The following is a 21,238-nucleotide window of genomic DNA, read 5'->3' on the forward strand; positions in this document are numbered from 1 at the left end:
GCTGCCCAGTGCTCCAGCAGGCAAGACTACATCCCTCCATCACAGAACCTTGATCCATCCACGCCCCTGAAGGCCTGAAGAAAGTTCTAAACAGGACTCATCAGACACGAACGTAAAGCCTCTAAAAGTACTTGTACCGGTGCTTGCTTCTGCAGCATTTCTGAAGTCCATTTATGACACAAGTCTCACCCTTGACAAACATTCTAGTAACCCTCAACAGTCAACAAATTAAAAAAGATAAAAAGCAGTAGTTGCTCAAAAGCATTTCTGAACTAAAAAGCCTTGCAGCACGATCTGAGCCTTACTAAATTTTGCTGGGTTGGCAAAAGGACTTAGAAGAGGACTGAAAAAGAAGTATTTTCCATCTCAGATTCCAACAATACCATGTAGCCAACAGCATTTTATAGATTTGCTTCTTAGTTCGTAAGTCACGTTGGTCATATCTTGCAACATGTCCTGGCACGATTCGACGTTTTCCTACGAAAACTGGGGGTGGCAGATGCTGACACTGATCCAGAAATGGTTTATTCTCAAATTGGGTATTATTTTTAACCCTGAAAGCTCATCTGCGTTCTGCTAATGAACAGCAGATTTTATTAGAGCAAACATTTCAAGATTCTCTCCTACATGTTCATTTTCATGGCATTACAGCTGGACTAGCCTTAAGCATAACAAAAAGAAGTTCTATTCACAAGCATAATCATCTCTAGTAGATTGCGTATGCAGTGTTAAATTAGCCAAAAATTAATGTAATACGCATATAGGGCTAGAGTGATTGGGAGAGCGTTTTTTAATGGTTAATCTTCATTCTGAGGCACCTAAAGACCATCTTAAGTTTTCAAGCTCTGTACATGTTAGCCATAAAAAAAAAAAGGAAAACGTGTTGCTGTTGATGTTTATAAAAACTAAGAAAGCTAAGCAGAAATCAGGATTTCTCCATTCTTACAAAACTGAAAATGAATTCCTTGAAGAAGCTGCTGTATGGCAGCGAGGCACCAGCGTGCTCCAAACAGTGCGCTTCGACATTCACCTAACTTGGTTACAGCTAAAAAGGGAGGAGTGGTCTCCACTTATCCCTCAGAACAGTTATGAATCAACTTGTTTGCTGCCTCCAAAACTACGAACCCGCCGGCCTTGCTCCCGTCAAGCTCTTGCAGGGAGGCAGAAGGAATTAAATCTGAAAGTACCACGTAAGGGAGAGGAGCAAAAGTGAAACTGAGCAAATCGACATCCACCAGCCAGGCTTCCCCAAGCAAGAAGGAACAAACTGATGCACGTATTTCTATTTCCCCCTTCAACAGAGGGGAACACAACTTTTAATCCCACGGCGTCCCTTTAATAAACACCCCAAAGAAGACATTTTCCAGATAACCAAAGAATTTTTTACAGTGTTGACTTACCATGCAGAGCACAGTAACCGGCTTCTAACTGTTTGCACTACGAGGCAGTACAGTGCAATGAGTTAATAATTTATCACAGCGCTGCTCTTGGCAACTGACCATTATCAACTTTTCAAATTCTTCCCAGTTTTCATAGTCTTAGCAATAACACAGCATCCTAACAGATTCAGACCTCTATCTCTGTGTTCTGGTAGAGGTAAAAGCTTTAATCTTTCCCAACACCTGTTTTCCTCTCATATTGTTCAGACTCGGAGCAAAGGTCATCATCTCGTTTCAATAACCCAATTCAGCAGACAGGAATAACTAGAATATTTTTAACAAAGCGAGATGTTAACAACATTCTTTCAGAAAGCTGCACTACAGTTCTCATCCCTGGGTTTCCTTCCCTTTCTCGCAGAGGAAAACAGACAAAAAAGCCCGAGCTTCGCCCACCACCAAAAACACTTCAGACTTTTATTTGCACAATTAACTAATGCACAAACACCTTTCCTTTCCAGTTTATATTATCAAGACTTACCTCAGTAAGCAATCCTGGCCAAAACCTAATTCAGTGGTTAACAATTGCCTGGCAAACAGAAGGATCTAGAAGTAAGTTTCAGACAATTCATTTGCAAAACTGTTTTTTAATAGCTTAAAATATACTAGGCAGGAGAGTTAACTGTCCTAATTATCTCTTCATCGAAGCTGCAGACAATTGACTCGTCCCAAGGACAACTGTGCTGCTTTGTCCTCCCCCTAACCTTTCAGCCCCAGCTTATGATTTCTGTTCCCACAAACTCCCCAGCTCCACCGCTCATAAATCAGTCCCAGCCAAAGAGCCAGGCACCTTCCCATGGCCTGAACACCTCATTTGCTAACGTGGTTGGCTTTAGCTGAACCAGATAAGGGATTGCTCACACAAACAGTTCAGACTGTGGATGGGAGGGGAAGGCAATAAAACCTAAGGTGAAAACTACAGTATCAGAGAGGAAAAATGAGGGTGGTACACCCAAGCAGCATGGGTGCAGCCGAATGGGTACTCACAAAGCCTCCACCACGAAAACATCTAGACATGAGTAGGCTCACCACAGAAACATGCAGACACGATCACGCTCACGTCCAGAAGTTAAGCTAATAGTAAGTTTAAAACAATTAAATGAGACAGATATACATACGTTTAGCTTGTATGCAGACATGTCTAGAGTTAAAATCACAACTTGAGCTCAACGAGTATAACTTACCATTGAGTCAAGAACCTAAAGGCAAGGTAAGGGCCTGCGTAGATGCCACTTTGCTGAATGAGAGGTGTAAGGCTTTACAACCCATCACCTCCAGGCCAGCTCGCTACCTGAATAAAACTTGCTTGGTTCCACAGCTCCCTGCTGGGCCTCAGGGCACATCCACTCAAACCACTGCCACGTAGGTGTAATGGGCCGTGCTGTGAAGGGGGTGGTTAGGCAGGAAACCTTCAGTTCTGAGTGAAAACAAGCAGCCGCAGCAAGGTCCCAGCACATTCAACTTGAACACCAGCAGTGATGACACCAGAGACAGCATCAAGCACGACCAGCAACTCCCCACCCAGCCTGTAAGCACCCAGCTCGCTCACGATGGTTCGACAACATGTTCTTCAAACATGACTTCTGCCAACCTTCAAAAATCAAGCTGCTTTCACAACACAGTGATTTCACGTCATCTGGAGATTCTCACATCAAGCAACAACAAAAATGAAGCCACTAAACTTCCAACAGATCTTTATTTCCCCACCTCCTGCTCACACCTGTGCATCACCTACGGGACCCACAGCCTCCCCTCACAAAGCAGTGTTTATTTCACCCAGCTGACCCATTGCTGCTAATAACTGCTACTGTCCTTCTCCTCTAAGGTTTTAAATCCCAGTAGATCAACATAATCACGTCACAGCTCTTCTCAGAGCTGTTACAAAACCTGACAGTTAACAAAACGTTTCTTCAGTTCCCTGAGAGATAAGGCACATGTAGAAGAAGCTTTAAACACTACATACATTACAACACAAAACACATCCTTTCTAGCTGCACGGCTTCAAAACTACGGCATCTTTTCTATAAACAGCCCTGTTGTTTCTAATAAAAACATTTGCGATACGGAGTTCTTATTTTGCAGCTTGGCAAAAGCTTTCTGACATTTGTTACCGTTCTGAATGATTTCGCCTCCATTACCGCTGAAACATTTAATAGAGCTCGTTCGAAGGATCGTATTAAAAGCTAATTTGCCTCTCATAAAAACAAATGGTCGAATATCCTATTACATGGAAAAATACATAGTTACCAGAAGTACACATTGAGGAATGTTTTCAACCAATAGTTATTTCCTTCGCGGTTCTCCTCTCAAAAGACACCCCAAGGTCCATTTCTAGATGGTCCAAAGGATCGCCTTCCTACACTGCTGCCCCTTCAGTTAAGATATAATTATAGTTCTTAGTAGCTTCTGAAGTGAATTCTTCCAAAGTTGCTTTAAGCTGCTACTGGAAGAAATAGACTTTATTCAATAGGAAAGATCCAATGCTTTTACAAATGCTGCACGCTTTACCTTGCAGTCAAGCAAACTTGAGACCGCTTCTTAGCATAGAGTTTCATTTTTGTATGTCTGAAACCACCTTTGCAGAGAGAAAAAAAAAGTCCCCCAACAGACACTTCCTCTCTGCAGTTCCTTCTTCTCTCTTTTTGAAATTAAAGTATTAAAACAAACAAACAAAAAACCCCCCACAGGATTTCAAACTTTTCTAACATACCAGGGAAGGCACCTGGATCACCTTGCTGGGCTCACAGATCTCTGCAAGCTCATTCAGAGGCACATTCAGCCAGCGAAGTAAATTCTTGCAATCTGTGCAGCTTTGCTGCTGCCCACCTCCCCAGCATGTAAACTTGTACATTATTTTCTTGATAACTAATCTCTTATTCAGCTCCCACGCTTCATTTGCGGCACTGTTACAATTCTTGAATAGCTATGGAGAGCAAATAGTTTACAGAGGTTCTGGAGAGGGGGAAAAAATAACAGCACAGCACAGTGAACACAACAAGAGACCGGGCGTGGATAATGCAACAACCACCTCCAAGGAATAGAGCCAGATTTTGCCTTCATTGGGCAGCAAGCACCTCCTCATTCTGTCAAGAAAGCTGTTCCAATGAGGGTCTTCTTCTGGTTGTAAGGACAACCTCTGCTACAAACAATTTGTGCCATCACATCGTTGGGAAATTACTCTCTAGCTCCTAAATACCCTGCATGGCACGCACAAAGAGGAGAAGACTAATAGTCTCCTTGTCAGCTTGCTTTTAACTTGAAATTGAGTCTGGTTGGGAAAGCGAGTTAAACATTAATTGCCTGACAGCGGCCAGCCCTAGGAATCACAAGTTGTTACCGTAGTTTCACAATCACATTTTGCCGTTTCTTTCCCTCGCTGTAACACAAAACTGAACAAACACCGAGATGGTTTGAAAACGGAAAAACAGCACAAGTGACCTGATACGAAGCTCTGAAAAGCAAAGCGGCCTTTCTCCTGACCTGCAGGTTTCACCAAGTGTCAAAATGTCCCCATGTAAAACACGAGGTCATCCAGAAAAACAGGATGATGAAACGGTGCATGCGGCCATGATATATATTAACATGAGGAGAGGAGAGGAGAGGAGAGGAGAGGAGAGGAGAGGAGAGGAGAGAGCCACTACCGTGTGAGAGGATAAAGTAAACCCAAATTAGGAGCTCTCAGATGAAGCCATGAGGCAGTTGTGCACTAACAGGAACCGCTCAGGAAGTGCAAAACATCCCTCAAAAAATAACAAAAATAAAACACTGGTATATTCACACAGAAATGCTGATGATTAGCTAAATATAGAGGATTCTAGAAATAGACTAAAATGTCTAATTATAGATGGACTGAGTGTCACCGCCTGCTTCTACAAACAACTCTTTCCCACAGTTTCCAACCTATATATTTGGTATTCCTATTCCTAGCAGATCATCTTAGCTGCAAACATTTTTTCCACAACATGTAAAAATGACTTACATCCAGGTTCTTTGGGGGCTAACAAAATGGCCATCATTGCCACATCCAAACCCTAACTGAGAACAAAGTCATACCTACCTGAGGTGACTGATCTCTTTAAGGACAGATAAATGACCTGAGCTCTAGCCAGACAATTCCTCACTAAAGACGCTGTTAGGTAGTCAAGGCCTAAAACACATCAAGGTAAGAATGCATAAACTTCACTCCTTATCTAATGGGATCCCTGCAGCACAAAGACTCACACAGCTGGAAGCTCTGCAGACAGATCCATACTAAAGAATAAATTGTTTTTCACCTCTTCAGAGATCAGTGCTTGGTATCAAGAGAGGGAGAGAGCCTACAGCACTTTGTATTGCTGCTGCAGATTTGTGATAAGCAAAGACTTCCAATTTCAGCACGCATAGTCTCTGTCAAACACTTTATCTGGGAAGGAACACTTAAATACAATTTAAGAAAGCAAATAATCTCTAAAGCACATCAGTGCTTTAAAAGCATGGTAAGTCATTGGTGCATGGTAGCAAAGCTTCAGCACACACAGAGTGGAGCACAACCACGGCTGGAAACGTCAGCTCCACCTCCTGCCACTCCTCTACCGAATGGCTCCAGGAGGAAAAGTCCTCGCTGCTCTTCACCATTCAACAAAGCATAGAAGTTACCGAACTGTCAGTGCAAACAACAGTGAAATCCGAGGCAATTTTACTAACGCTTTCAAGAAGTGAAAGCTGGTTTGGAGATCTAAGCTTCACTGATATCAAGGGAGAACTCGCCTTTCTGTGCTGCAGCCTTTCCTAGCAGTTCATGCAGCTCCCCACCCTCCAACACAGCTCAGCTGAAAAGAAAGACGGGTATATACACCTTGTGTGTTTTTCTAAGCACACATGAGTGTCCACAAAGTCAAGAACACCACTAGAGTCTGAGTTTGCAGCAACACTGAAACATCAGGCTCTACCAGGCCAACAACATTCTTCAAATCTCAATTCTGTTTCTTGTTGGAGTGCCAAGATCACGGACTTAGCAATTCTGTCAGTCAACAGACGAAAAGAAGAAGACTACATGAGAAAACAGCATTTCTGCAAAAGCATGGGACTGGAGCTGGAGTTCACGATACCACTTCCAAGGCTCGTCTCTCAACAAAGCCAAACTCTACCCAAAGAGAAAGATCCCGGCCTTAGGGGAGAGGGGAAAGAATGAATAAATAGAGGATTTCTTAAGATTGAATAGTCCTGGTGCCATCCTCGCTCAGCAGCCAAGCGGCACAGACATGGCAGCTCTGCCTTCAAAGAGGAACTGCCCCTTCACAAAGCCCATGCAAGGGAAAGAAGCAGCACTTACCCCTTCAGCACAGAAGTGTTCTGCCCAAGAGAAGATGTGGAGGCTTGAGAGTTAAGCACAGGATAGCTTGAAACTGTCCTGCTGGATGCTTTGATAGGGTCTGGTACACGAACAAGAAGTGAAGGAAAGAGGTGAGGAAAGTGAGGCTTGTGCTGTTGGCAGCCAACACGACAGGCAATTGTTAGCTCAGCCCCGAGAGCCCAAAATAAAACTCATGACAAAAACGGAAGATGCAAATCTGTTAAAGGGCCCTTCAGAAAGAAACTTCTACCACCTACTCCAAACAGTTTCTTTCCAAGTGGTCCCTCTGTCACTTTATCAATTCCTCCGTGGATTTGTCAGAGCGAAACAACACGCCAAGCAAATTCCGACAGCCCATACAAAAAAAATCCCTTGATTTAAGGTAGAAAAAAAAGGCAAAACGTAAAAGATGGGAAAAACACACCGTACCATGCAGTGCAGAAGGAAGATACGAGCGAACAGTGGAAGGCAGCAAAGGCAGCCTCACCCAAAACATGACCATGTACTTAATGGTTGCCTCCCTCCTTCCTTCCCTCCCTCCCTCCCCTGTAACCGATCACAGCATTAAGCAAGACTCCATTATACTGTCACATATCTGCTTCAAACAGCAAATGAAACTGCAAAGTACTCCCCTCTGTGCGATAGCTGGGGTTCCCTGTCACTCATTTCCAAGCAAAAGAAGTTCAGCCGAGCTGAGAGCCCGAAGCACTGGGTCCAGAGCTACTCAGCCGGACCAGTATCTAAAGGTATTACTATACGTTCCTGCTTGACTACAAACAAGACGGAAACAGGCATTTGTTTTTCAAGGTTCAGAAGCATGTAGTTGGGGGCATTGAGTTTTCCTGCATCCAAAGCTGAAAAGTAATTTGACAGGGCACCACCTCAAGGATTTTCCTGCTCCAACCACCGCTAACCCCATCTTTACAATTGCTTTGTCCCTCCGTCACATCCACAACCCCCCCCCCACTATCATCTCTCAGGAAAGGAGAGCACCAGCCCGTTTTTATACACCCAACACTTTCACTTCCTCTATTTTAAAACCACACAGAAGCAGCTGTGGCCGAATTTGACCATTCTGGCAGCAAGCAGAGCAGCGGGGCAAGGTGCGAGGTGACCCCTCGGCAGCCAGGCCCTGCCATTTTAGTGCAGCGCAGGTTGGCAGAGCAAAGGTGCTCAGTGGGAGCAGCACCGGGCCGTGCAGAGTTCTAAAAGCCACTCGTACAACAGATGAAATATATCGTGTCGTATAGACGGCTGAGCTGCACACCCAGGCAGTAAGAGCAACACATACTGACACGTCTCAAAGACGACAGAGTGCCCAAAGCGCACCAAAACTGAGAGTGCCTTTTTAAAGTGCGCTGCTCTCAACAAGCGGCCCAAGCGAGGCACACACAGCACTTCTGTGCCGAGCGGTCCTTTAACTTGCGGCACGGTCCTCCCTCACCCCGTACCCTCGGAGAAACACGCTACAATCCATCCTTCCCTCCCTATGTCCGCCCGCCGCCCCAGGACAGCACGTACCGCCCCGCACGCCGCTCCCGGGCCGCCTCGCAGCGGGGCCTGCGGCTCCGCGCCCCCGGCCGCCCCGCAGCTTCATGCAGTTAAAATGGCTCCTGACGAGAGGGAAGTGGTGCCCGGGCTCCGGCCGGTGACTCACCGCGGGGCCGGGCGGTGCGGCGGGGCTCGGCTCGGCACGCCCCGGGCGGCGGCTCCGCTCGGGCCGGCTCGGGCCGCAGGTGGTGCTGGTGCCGCCCCGCTCCACGCCTCGGCCGCCACCTGAGGCTGTTTATTCCCCACTTTCCCTCTTGGGGGGCTTTTTATTCCTTTTATTATTATTATTATTAGTCCTTGCTGTTGGCACGGTGCAGGTGCAGCCTACGGACTCTGCTTCCATCCCCAACAGCCCAGGACCTGCCTGCTCTACACTCCCTGTCTCCCTTCTCCGTCCCTCAGCAGCGGGCCCGGTTGTGTTAGTGCCCACCGTCCCACCCAGCCACATTCATGACCACTAAACTTCTGTACAGCATCTGCTGTTTCCTACCTGCTGCCACCACTGTATCGCTCACGCTAAACTAACTCTCAAAAAAAGAAAGCTAGGAGGGCCCAAACTGCCAAGGGAAACTTAGGCCCTTCAGCTTTCAGTTTAGTCAGGGAAAGGAGCAGCATGCATGTCACACGGGGCTCTTGAGAATCCCCCAGTAAACTCCCAACATTCCCAACTCAGACCTGGTGCCAAATTCACACCAGAGCAACACACTGGCACTCCCAGCCGCCCAACCCACAGAGGAACCCCATCCACAGGACTTGGACTGACGACCGGCATTAAAAGACCCGGCAGAAACTCAGTCTGAAAAGCACCACATGTGGAGGATGGGCACAGACTTCCTTCCATTGTGTTTCGGTGGGAAGGGAACGTGGGCACCATTTTCTACTGAAGCTCATTTCCACAAGTACAAAGTCCTTGTTCTGCTCTGGAAACTAGGCTGGCTATAGGCATGGCATGGCACAGGGACCCAAATCCTGTGCAAAGGAGTGTAACCAAAGGGCAAGAGGCAGGGTTGGGATGCAGAAGGCCGTACATCTTTAGTAGATGTATTTTATCATGCTATTTTGTAGCCTACTTTAGAGGAAGGCCTAAGGAAATTAATAGCAATTAGAGCAGCATCAGTTTTCTATTATTTGCAGAGTAGTTATCAGTTAAGTCACTACTTAAATTGCTTCACCACAGCTCCTTATCAAAATACATCCCCATCTGTATTTCTCACTTGAGAGAAGAGACCGAGGAAATGCCACATTACTTTAATACCATGTATTTTCCATCTCTTGTGACAGACGTAGTTTTGCCCCTCTCCAGCAACTTCATTCTAATACAATCTTACATCTGAAAACATTTCTTGCATTGCAAAACCCTTTGGAGCACTTTGGGGAGAAATCTAACCCTGCAGCACAGCGGTTTCAAGGAAACTGTAACACGGACACAGGGAGAGCACTGTTTTAATTATGAAAGACAGGCTAATAGTTCTGCTTTACAGGAAAAATATAATAATAACGCAACAATCTTAGCCAGGCAATCAACCACATTGAAAAATCATTCCACAGTGATGCATGGCCACAAGCTACGCAAACCATATTGCCATTTCCAGGCTGAATCTGGAAGGAGTATATTTTCTTAAGCATTTATAAAATATAAAAATATTCAGTGAGAGATAATGCAGGTAGACGTTCAGCCTCGGAATCGAGTCAGTTTTTTGCTAAGCAGAATCCTGGCTTAGAGAAGTGCCTTTGCCCATTGCGGGGATGAGTGTCTCTATGAAATTCAGATCACCATTTGCCCAAAAAGACATAGCTAGACACTGACCAACAGCACGGCTGAAGCCAATTCAAACAACTTTCACTCTCCGTTCCGTCCTGGCTGCATATTCCTCGCACCAAGTGACTCCCCCCGCTGTTTCCCAGTGCAAATATTTGTGCAGCCACACAGTGAAACAGGAGGTGGAACCGACCAGCAGAAAAAGTTAACGCTGCACAAATAAATAAATAATGTGCAATAAAATGTTCAAGCTTTCATTGGCCCTGGCTCCTGCAGCCATGCACACTGAAGGGGAGCGGCCTGGCTGAGCCGGCCTAGACATGGCTTCCTTTTCAGCCAGTCGGGCCTCCAGGGAAGCCTTTACTCTCCTCATGCCCCATGTGGGTGATTGCTCCCCTCCTCATCCAGCTCTGAAAGCTACATGTGTGCAAGAGGGAGACTGTGTTGTAAAACCTCCACTGCAGCAGCCCCAGTGAAGGGGCAGGCCCAAGAGGTGCTCCAGAGTTACGCTGACCCACCTGAAATGGAAGACATTTTAGACTCATAAGGAGGGGCCTAATGAGAGCTTTGTGCCTGTTCCCAGCCTTCGTTTTTGGACAGAGACTGGGTGAGGTGAAAACATTACTTAGATGAAAAAAGGGACTGAGACAAGTGCCCCTAGAGGAAGGAAGCACCAATAACCCATTTACACACCTGGCATGAAATCCTGAGCCATATGCACAAAATCAATCATATGTGTCTGTGCAAGGGTGACACCTGAACCAGCCTTCATCCAAATCTGAAGCTCACACCCTATTTCCTGCACTCTCCTTTCTCCTTGTATACAGCACCAAGAAGTTGTACTGGTAACCCTGCAACGTTTTAACACCACAGCATCCCTGTCCTTAGCTGGAACTTGTAGACTGCACTTCCCTCTGGGGTAGGTGCCACACAAAACATACAAACCCTTAATGGTTTCACTGCCAAATGCATAATGACCTAAATATTTACACATGGAGAAACTGCATCAAGGCATTGCTTGCAATGTAATTTGGTCCCATCCACAGAAGGAGCCTCTACTACAGGACCTCAGATACACGGAAGTTAGCAGCTAGAAACCCCTGACCTCGCACAGCCTTGCACAGAGTCTTCCTGGATCACCTCTAAGGTATTCCAAGGTCACATCCCAGAGATGACAAGCCTCTAGGAAAATCTTCTTGTATAGTCATTTTTCCTCGCTCTCTTAAGTCCCTTCCTTCCTCCTTTTGTTACTGGGGGTTTGCCTCTGCTGAGAAGCATTACTTATCAGTATTTCTGAGAACAGTTTAAAATGTGGTTGTACCCTCCTTTCAACTGATAAACACTTAGGAGGGAAAGAATTGCAAAAATCCAGGCAGTAAATACAGCTCTGACAGAAGATAATGTCTGATCCAATCTCAGCCAGAAGTTACATGCTACAGCCTCCCTCCACCAACCCCCCAGCCACACTTTTCTCTCGACATCATCTCCCTGGCTCTGGTTCTGCACCAAGTGGGACCCATTAAACCCAATTTAACCCATTAATGTGGCAGGAAGCTGGTTGGGGTGTGTGGGGAGTAGCAGCAGCTCTCTGCGGTTGGTGAGCTGAATCAGAAAAGGCTACGATGAGCACAGCCAGCAAAAGGCAGAGGACCTCCCTTCTGTGGGTGGTAGTGAAGCACCCGAGAGGTTATTTTTCACCTTAAGAGTCACACGATTGCATGCGAGCTGAAAGAAACCCAAACAACAAGACAAGAAGTGGAGGCATTTTATCCAGAGGATGATCCATACAGGCAGAAGGAACAACTGTGGCACTTAACCTATGGCTCTCAGACCCAATCCAACTCTTTCCCACCACTCCTCCTCATGCTGTCTGTACACTTGCTTTGCAAAGCCATTTACCATCATACACACATACAGGTGCCAGTAGATTCAATGGAAGTTACACTTCAAAACCCACAGATGAGGCAATCACGCAGATTCAGATCCCTCAAAAATGATGAAACTGAAAAAATTAAACCACAATCTGAAATGTTTTTCAATTGTAAGCAACATTACTTGGCTTTCTGCGGGAGAACCAACTTCTCTGGCAGGAGAACCAACTGTGACCCATCTACTGTTCTCACTAACCCCAATCAAACAAATGAGACACAACTCACTTCTAGCTCACTACTTCCCAGTCTTCATTCTGAGATGCTAAAAACATCCCTATTATCTTCAAGCACCATCTCTAGTCTCTGTCTCACTATGAGCCATACAACAAATAAGCCACCTAATGGCAAGACTGAGAAATAAGTGGACAGAGAAATTATTTTATGAAAAGAAATGGGTAATTCTATCTGGGTCATTTCCTTTTCTTTTTTTTTGTTTTTAAATCCTGAAGAGCTTATTCCTTGCAAAGACAGAGAGGAACCACAGTCTCAGTCTCAAGCAGAAACAAGGCAGAAGGCACTGTAGTCGTATTCAACATTCAAATGTAGTTAGACTGTGACGGTAATGCCATTTTATACACAGGACGCCTCTCTACAACTCCTCATTACTTAATATTTAGAGTAGTGAGGTCCTGGAACAGGCTGCCCAGGGACACTGTGGATGCCCCATCCCTGGAGGTGTTCAAGGCCAGGTTGGATGGGGCCCTGGGCAACCTGATCTAGTAAATGTGTATGTTTGGTGGCCCTGCCAGGCAGGGGGGTTGGAGCTTCATGATCCTTGAGGTCCCTTCCAACCTGGGCCATTCTGTGATTCTGTGAGTATTTGCAATAAGCAAAGCCAAAATAACCTCATTTTTGCACAGTAACAATCAATGTCGATCCCAAGAGGACCACCGGGGCACACAAGTACTGTGCTTTTATGCTGAATTCTCAGCACGCATGCGTAACAGCCCCGGAAAACCTTTAGAAAATTCCTTTTTTATTATTATACAAAGCCATGCAATCCTGACTGCAGTAAGATCATGCCATGTCTGTGGCTTTCCAAAGGAAATGATCACTTGTGCATACAGCCAGTCTGAAAGACAAGGATGAGGTCATCTACCTATGGGCTCATACTCAGCGTGCTCGTAAGCAAATACAAGTTCTCTGGTATTGCGCAAGAGGTGAGGGGATACTAAGCTGAACTGACACTGTTACCATTCAAAATCATAAAAGTGAAAGAAAATATTCAAGTTTCCAAGAACACAAATCAATCTTTCCAGAAAAAGCCAATACTGATGATTGGATGGGTCGGTAGGAACCCCACAAGGTGAATTTGCCACCCCTCATGGTTCCAAAGCTCCTTCACAGCTCTTGCTTTAATAGGATAGTTAGGTTTGCTCAGGAGTCCTTGCAATGATAATCTGTACAAATACAATCATGATCTACAACAAGAGATGTAACTATGCCAGCTACAGTAAACTTATCCTTCATTCTTCTCTTTTTTAGATCAAACTAAAAGAAAACCAAGCCCAACAAACCAAATAACCAGAAGTATCTCTAATCATAATGTTCTGTGGACATACACCAAACTGCATCGCAAACGCACGCAGAAGGAAAACAAAAGCAAGGACTGAACGGGTTTGGTATCATCAAACAGCGGCCTCTTAACTGGAACACTGTGTAGTCCACTGAGGAATCCCCATTAAAAAGCTATAACTCAGTTTTTCCTTTTCTCATACTGCGGGTCACTTATTACATTTTTGGATGTTGCAACACATTCATGAATAATAAACACATACTAGGGGGAAAAAAAAAAAGAACCTCAGTGTGAACACTGGGTTTTTTTCATGTCTATATTTATCAGTATAAAAATCAAACAAAGAATGAAGCCTAGAGCTGAAAAAAGTTTCTATGCGAGGAATGTTGTTATTCACGGACAAAGTATTTGGTGTAGCCCGAGACAAGCGCACAGGCACAGAAGTTAGAGCATGACTGTGTTAGTACTACTATTATTGTTTGGCCTTTATACAGACAGAGAGGACAGGGGGAGGGTTCGTCATGTTCCCCATCCAACTCACTCCTAAGGGAGAGCAGCCAGGCACCGCCCTTAGCCAGACAGTTCTGGACCCAATGCTGTGCTTTTGCAGCTGCCTTTTGCATTATTTCTCCTTTTTTTTTTAGTTAGGCTGTAGAGACTGCACAGGCCCAACAAAGTCAGTCGTGCTACAGGAAATTCTTGTTGATATCTCAAATAAGTACCATGGAACTATTTGTGCACATTCGTGTTTCAGACAACAACAAATAGCATCCAGCATATGCACACACAGGAGTGGTTGGTAGGTTTTCCACAGCTCCACACTGATCATAGAATCATAGAATTACTCAGGTTGGAAAAGACCTTGAAGATCATCAAGTCCAACCGCAGCCTAACCAGAACCCTTACTCTAAAAACCCTACAATAAATCATATCCCTCAGTACCACATCCAAACGGCTCTTAAACACAACCAGGGATGGTGATTCAACCACCTTCCTGGGGAACCTATTCCAGTACCTAACTACCCTTTCTGTAAAGAAAGGTGCAGAATAGTTCGCTTTCATTCCAGCTGCTGTTGTCCTTTCGGTTCTGCAACTATAGGCAAGGCATCTTTGCTGCTACTCTTCCAGCTGCTCTAATTAGTGGAAAAAGACAATGGTAACTTGGAGGAAAAAAAGCCTGAGTTGTGCAAAAATTAAGCTCACTGAAATAAATACATTCCCATTGAAAACCATTCAGATAGAGAACTGGTCATTAAAGAGCATTCAGTTAGAAATATGAGCTGATTACTTACTTGTTCAGGAAATAATCGATACTTTCAGTATGAAGCTTACCTATCCAGATACGTGCTACATTAGTCAATCGATGAATACATGGAGAAGAGGTAAAAAAACAAACCATAATAGAGATTACAGGAAAGCAAAAGGAAAGGTGCCAGGGAGCTTGGTGCTCCAGATAAGGGGAACTGACAGCTGGAAGGCCAACGCTGCGATCTCTCTGCTCCATTTTGAGCTGCTTGCACAAACAGAAGCCCTGCATCGATGCTGATCTTTGTCCTGGTGAGCAGTCCTAAAGGAAATGACAGATCACACCAAACAGTCACCTCTGTTACTGTCATCTGCCCATAAAAACGAGGCACGGGGCACAGACATCTCCTGGATGATAGTGCTGCCTCAGAGAAAATCCCTGCCACCACTAAGTGTTTTCCAGAAGCCTCACAGGAATCCTCTGTCTTTACTCTGTGGTCTCAGCCATGAAAACAACATCAAGAAGCAGAGGCTGAGAGAATGAGAGGATGTGACATCAGGCATGACTTCATGTACGTGATTTTTCTCCTGCTTTCCACCAGCAGAGGTCATTTACTTAATGGAGGGAGCTCAACAGTTTCCTTGAGTAACATGGCATTTCCCCAAGACTTAAAGAAACACTTACTATCCCCAGCGCTCCATCCAGAGCACTGTATAATCACCACACATACATTAGTGGTTATTACTTTAGCTCAATACTACGAATTTAGCTTCTCAGCACATACGTTTAACCTTAGAACCCATTTTGTCCCTTATTTACTGAGGGTTCAACTTTGAAGCGCTAATAACATCTCACCAGCCATACTGGAACAACAGGTGAGACATATATTAGATACTGCACATCGTGAAGGGTTTGGAGAATCAGCCCTATGAGGAGAGGCTGAGGGAGCTGGGGCTGTTTAGTCTGGGGAAAAGGAGGCTGAGGGGAGACATTACCGCCCTCGTCCAGTATTTGAAAGGTGCTTACAGTGAGAGTGGGGCAGGTCTCACTAGTGACAAGTGACAGGATGAGGAGAAATGGCCTCAAGTTGCACCAGGGCAAGTTTAGGTTGGATATTAGGAAGAACTTCTTTACAGAAAGGGTAGTTAGGGACTGGAATAGGCTCCCCAGAGCGCTGGTTGAATCGCCATCCTGGATGTGTTTAAGAGCCGTTTGGATGTGGTGCTCAGGGATATGATTTAGTGTAGGGTTGTTAGAGTTAGGGTACTATGGTTAGGCTGCGGTTGGACTTGATGATCTTCAAGGTCTTTTCCAACCTGGGTAATTCTATGATTCTATGATCCTCAGGCCTGTTGACCATCTGCTGCTTTGCACAAGCTTTCTCTCTGCTACTCTCCACTCTGTGGGAAAACCAACTGCCCTAAACAAGCGTCCTTTAATTCCTTTATTACTAATCTTGAATTGCTTGCAGCAGACCGATGCTATCCCAGCAGATCCCAAATAACTATCAGAGTTTGGTCCCAAGGTTTGACTCTGCTTTCCAAAAAGATGATTTCCATCCATCCCATTCAAGAGTCATTACCCAGTGAGTGGTTTTTAAAGCTACATGTGTATGTCATATGTGCACATTTTGGCAGAAGTCACATCTGTTATGAAACAATTTATATAACGCATTGGAACATTCACTTTGTACCACTTAATGTCAGCTAGCAGCCCAGGCTGCAAAAGGGAAATACACCACCAGCCCCTGTACATCCACCAGCAAAGCCACCAGCACCGTCAAGAGACATGTGTGTGTATGTGGATAGAGTAAGCAGGGAATATGTATTAATGTATTGCTTTCTCCTTGTTAGTTCCACTTAACTAAAGAAAACTATAACCAGGCTCTTAATGTTTCACATATCAGCCTTCCACCTTGTTCTACATCATATGACGCTGGCTTACTAACCAGACAAGCCTTAAATAAGGCAGTGACATTTACCAATCCAAGGCCATTCTCCCTACCCTTACATCCAAAATAGCACAGTGTGAACATACAGCCACATCAGCTCTCCCTGTGGGTTTTTGGGTGTCCGAGTTTGTGCATGAGAAGGCTTATGTTAGGTGAGCCTTATTCAGTGTGGGTGGGAGGAGGACCAAAAAGGGTCCCACTCATGACTACTTTGGATGTTGCATTCAAGATATTCCCAAAGTCAAACTACTGAATTCCTGTAGATCTTACGGGAAAAGTCAAAATACAAGACGAAATCCTTTCTCTTCTCTCCCAAGTTCAATCAGTAAAGCTTTGTTTTTATGTAAACACTTTCAACTATCAGTTCAAGAGAGTTTTGAAAGAAGACAACCAAAACAAGACCAGGTTGGAAAAGATCTTGAAGATCAAGTCCAACAGCAGCCTAACAATAGCACCCTAACACTAACAACCCTTTGCTAAATCATATCCCTGAGCACCACATCCAAATGGCTCTTAAACACATCCAGGAATGGCAGTATATGGCTGTATATATGGCATAGTTGTAGTGCACCCCAAATTTGGGGTACCAAACTTGAAAATGAAGGGGCTAATATGGTAACTGCCCACTGTCTGATTTGACCTTCCAGCTCTTTAGTCACAGAGTAACGATAAAAGCAATAGGCTACAAACTTCCACTTCCAAGGGACAAAACACAACAAGCACCACACCTGTAACAGCAGGGAAGTACCCGTCACCCTGTAACACTGACATCTGAAAACTACATTTGATAACGCCTTAGTCAAATTTTTATACATCCTAAAGACTAAATCTGTTCACAGAGGTCACAGGCTTGAGGTAGAAAACCAAGCCCATATCTATCTACAAAGATCCCAAATATGCCCCACAAGCACCTGATACAAGCTTAATGTATGAGCTCCTTAAAATGATAGAGTGGGAGCTTCTCTTCAGGCAGCAACAGATGTCAAAGGAGAAGCTGCAGCAGTAGCTATCACCATATGAGCAACCTTCCACCAGGACTCGGCACGCTCAGTTTTCCTATTTGAATACATTAGGCATAAACGAGTTACACAACAAGGTCAAGCAGATTGAAACACCTCATTAAATTTCATCAATGCCAGTATGACCAGGTACGTGAGACACCGACTGCTTAATATCACTATTATATTAATGGAGAAAAGAGACAGGGATATCTCACTGCCCACAGTACACAGGTGAATCCGAAACAGTTAAACAACAAGAACTGCTGTGAATGTACATAAATAAGAACAGGAAATTAATTCTAGGGAGCAGACAGAATTACGTCTTCACTGCCACAGCTGTGCCAGACAACAGACTGAGAGGGAAGTCCTCGCATATGTGACACAGAATAATACGTTTAATAGAAAAACACAGCTCTGCACTATCCTGATTATGGTCACATTGAGGACTGGCACAGGGAGAAAACCTTGCCAAGAACTCAGCCCTGCTACGACTTCATTTGGTTATGAGGGTTTACCAACAGTTTGCTCCATTAGGTGTAACAACAGAGCAGCCAGTTGGGCAGCTCAGCCATTTGGATGTTCAGTTTGGATACGTCCTTCAGGCAGACATAAATCACTTAACAATTCAGCCTCTGACTAAAATACTGTTTTATTTTACATCTAGCAAGGGAATAAAACTCACTAAATATTACGGGACACGAGAAGACATTAAGAGATGGAAAGCTACAGCCTATGACGGCACTTTGAGAACAGCCATCACACTATGAGACTCATTATCATTGCTGTTATTATACTATTTATATCAAACTACTGGAACATTATAGTGGGATTCGAAATTTACTTTTGATTCTTTGTTTTTCCTTTTTATTTTCCTTTTTCTTCACTAGGAGAGTGGTTCGGCCCTGGAACAGGCTGCCCAGGGAGGTTGTGGATGCCCCGTCCTTGGAGGTGTTCAAGGCCAGGTTGGACGGGGCCCTGGGCAACCTGATCTAGTAAATGTGTATGTTTGGTGGCCCTGCCAGGCAGGGGGGTTGGAACTACATGATCCTTGAGGTCCCTTCCAACCCGGGTCATTCTGTGATTTCAAAAAGAAATTCATTAAATGACCAAATTAGAACTCCTAAACACTGAACACTTCCCACATGGTTTCTGCTTTCTCAGTGAGTGAGATTCCGTGCCTACGGGAAGTCAATAGGGCACCATCATTACCTTCAGTGCACGAAGCAATAAGCACAGGGGCCAAACAAGAGATGAATTTATTCCAATTCTATTCACAAAAACACATCTCAATACAGCAGTTGAAGATGGCGCTTTTAGAAATCACATCTGAGATGACTACTTTAAGTACTTCAGCATTTGCAAGCAAGTGGAAATACTTGCATGCATGTTTTTCAGTAGAGATACTGATTTACAAGAACTCAGGCTTCTCAAGTTTCGGTTCTTGTCAATAGGAAACTGTCCAATAATGACATTCTGTACCAAAAGTTCAATTTGGTACCTAAAATATTCAGAGCACGCTTTGAAGTGTGAATGAAAAAGCCCAAATCAAGACCACTGTAGGAAACGTTGAATATCAGAACCCAGCGTGCTTTTATGTACCATTTACCCTATAGCAGACACAACAATTTCTCTAAGGAAAGAAATATTCTCATACTTGAAGTATATTTATTCTAGTGCAGATGCCAGAGGGAAAAAAAGAAGTGTTTATTAAAAAGAATGAGCCAAAGGATCATAAAACATCATCTCCTAACTATCAAGGCTCAAGTGCAATTCCTAGGCCAAATTCAGCTTTCAGCTTTATCACTCGGTGGGTAACACCTCACTTGATTTGAGCCATCCATGGTGTGTTTCGGGTTATGAAATGAATTCACTCATTCATTAAACTGAAGAGTTTAATTGCCCGCATCACTACTTGTTTCATAGTACAACATACCTCACCTCAGCACCCAGACATCCAATGTCTCAGTAGGGTCAAGTAGGCATCGTGTATTTTCCTTTCATACATATAAGACATACTCAGGCATCATTTCACCTCCCAGTTTCCTCTGATCTGATGAAGCACATTGTGAAGCTTCTTTTTTAACCTCTGGATCACTATTTGTCGCCATGTTCTTACTAATATTTCATATCCTTCCTCATGTGAACAGCAACACCGGACACAGGCTCAGCATTCCAGTCATCTTACTAACACCATGTGCTCTCCTAATTCTATGCACTATTTTTATTGCTATCTAGCCAAAGATCACACTTTGCTCACAGCATTACAATGAAAACTCCTGTTGAGACGATCGTCCAAACAAATTCTTAAACTTTCTTCCAAATCTCCAGGTTTGAAGACAGCCTTCTATCTTGCTGGTATAACTGCATTCCTGATCCCTTCGTATCCAGCTACACAAAAAATGGATTCTCAATCACAGAACCATAGAAAGGCCTGGGTTGAAAAGGACCACAATGATCATGGAGTTTCAACCCCCTGCTATGTGCAGGGTCACCAACCACTAGACCAGGCTGCCCAGAGCCACATCCAGCCTGGCCTTGAATGCCTCCAGAGATGGGGCATCCACAACCTCCTTGGGCAACCTGTTCCAGTGTGTCACCACCCTCTGAGTGAAAAACTTCCTCCCTAATGTCTAAACTAAACCTCCCCTGTTCTAGTTTAAAACCATTCCCCTTTATGATATGAAGTATATGTAACTAGCAGCTTGTTCCATACATGCACATACACACAAAAACCCGCATATAACCATTGGTAGCGATGAGATATCGTTGCAAAACAGCGAATATAATGATACTAAACAGCATTACACCAAGATCCAGCCCCTGGGGGACCCCACAAGGAACAGCTGCACTCGGAAAGAAAGACACGCCTAAGTGCCTCTCTAAACTAAGGAAGATTTATGAAGAAGCTTTGCCAATGTTTGTAGTATTTAATCCACAGTGACTCTGTGGCACAATTGTTTGAAACTCACACTTCACTGCAGAGTTAATAGATATATCAGGGACACAATATAGGGTGAGTCCGCTACAATAGAGCGGTTGATGAATAGCTCAAGAATTTGGGAGATGTGGTTTATTACAATTCAGAACTCTGCGATGCAATTTGCTCTGGTTCTGCTGTAAATTGGTCTTTAACAATGTTAAGACTTGGACTGAGAAAGCCACAACTTGTTATTTATTCAGAGGCTCCATTTTAAAGCTGGTGATTTTTTTTTCAGCCAGGAAAACAATCATTAATAATATTAGTAAGTAAAAGCATTCATTAAATTAGCTGTAAAACTTTTAGTCTCACTCTTCATTAAAGAAACTTCAGGCCCAACTGGGTGCCAATTAGCCAGGTGATTTATTAATATATTTTAGCCTTGTGTTTCAATGTACATAAACATACACCAGCAATGATGACATTTGATGCTGAATCACAGAATCACAGAATTACCCGGGTTGGAAGGGACCTCAAGGATCATGTAGTTCCAACCCCCCTGCCTGGCAGGGCCACCAAACATACACCTTTACTAGAT

General features: G+C 44.3%; 1 protein-coding gene across 5 annotated transcripts in view; it reads right to left on the minus strand.

Moving 5' to 3' along the window:
- The window catches only part of ELF1 (E74 like ETS transcription factor 1), a 69,959-nt gene that overhangs the window by 45,245 nt on the left and 3,476 nt on the right, over positions 1-21,238 (minus strand). The window contains exon 1 of one of the 5 annotated variants that reach the window (XM_015851704.2): positions 8,290-8,410. The exons of 3 other annotated variants lie outside the window; for them this stretch is intronic. The gene's annotated coding sequence lies outside the window, so the exon portion shown is untranslated. Of the gene's footprint in view, positions 1-6,747; positions 6,930-8,289; positions 8,411-21,238 lie in introns of those variants that run through there. One more of the 5 variants, XM_015851706.2, reaches the window with a different exon arrangement.

This window comes from Coturnix japonica, chromosome 1 (assembly GCF_001577835.2).
Source record: "Coturnix japonica isolate 7356 chromosome 1, Coturnix japonica 2.1, whole genome shotgun sequence".
Taxonomy (NCBI): Eukaryota; Metazoa; Chordata; class Aves; order Galliformes; family Phasianidae; genus Coturnix; species Coturnix japonica.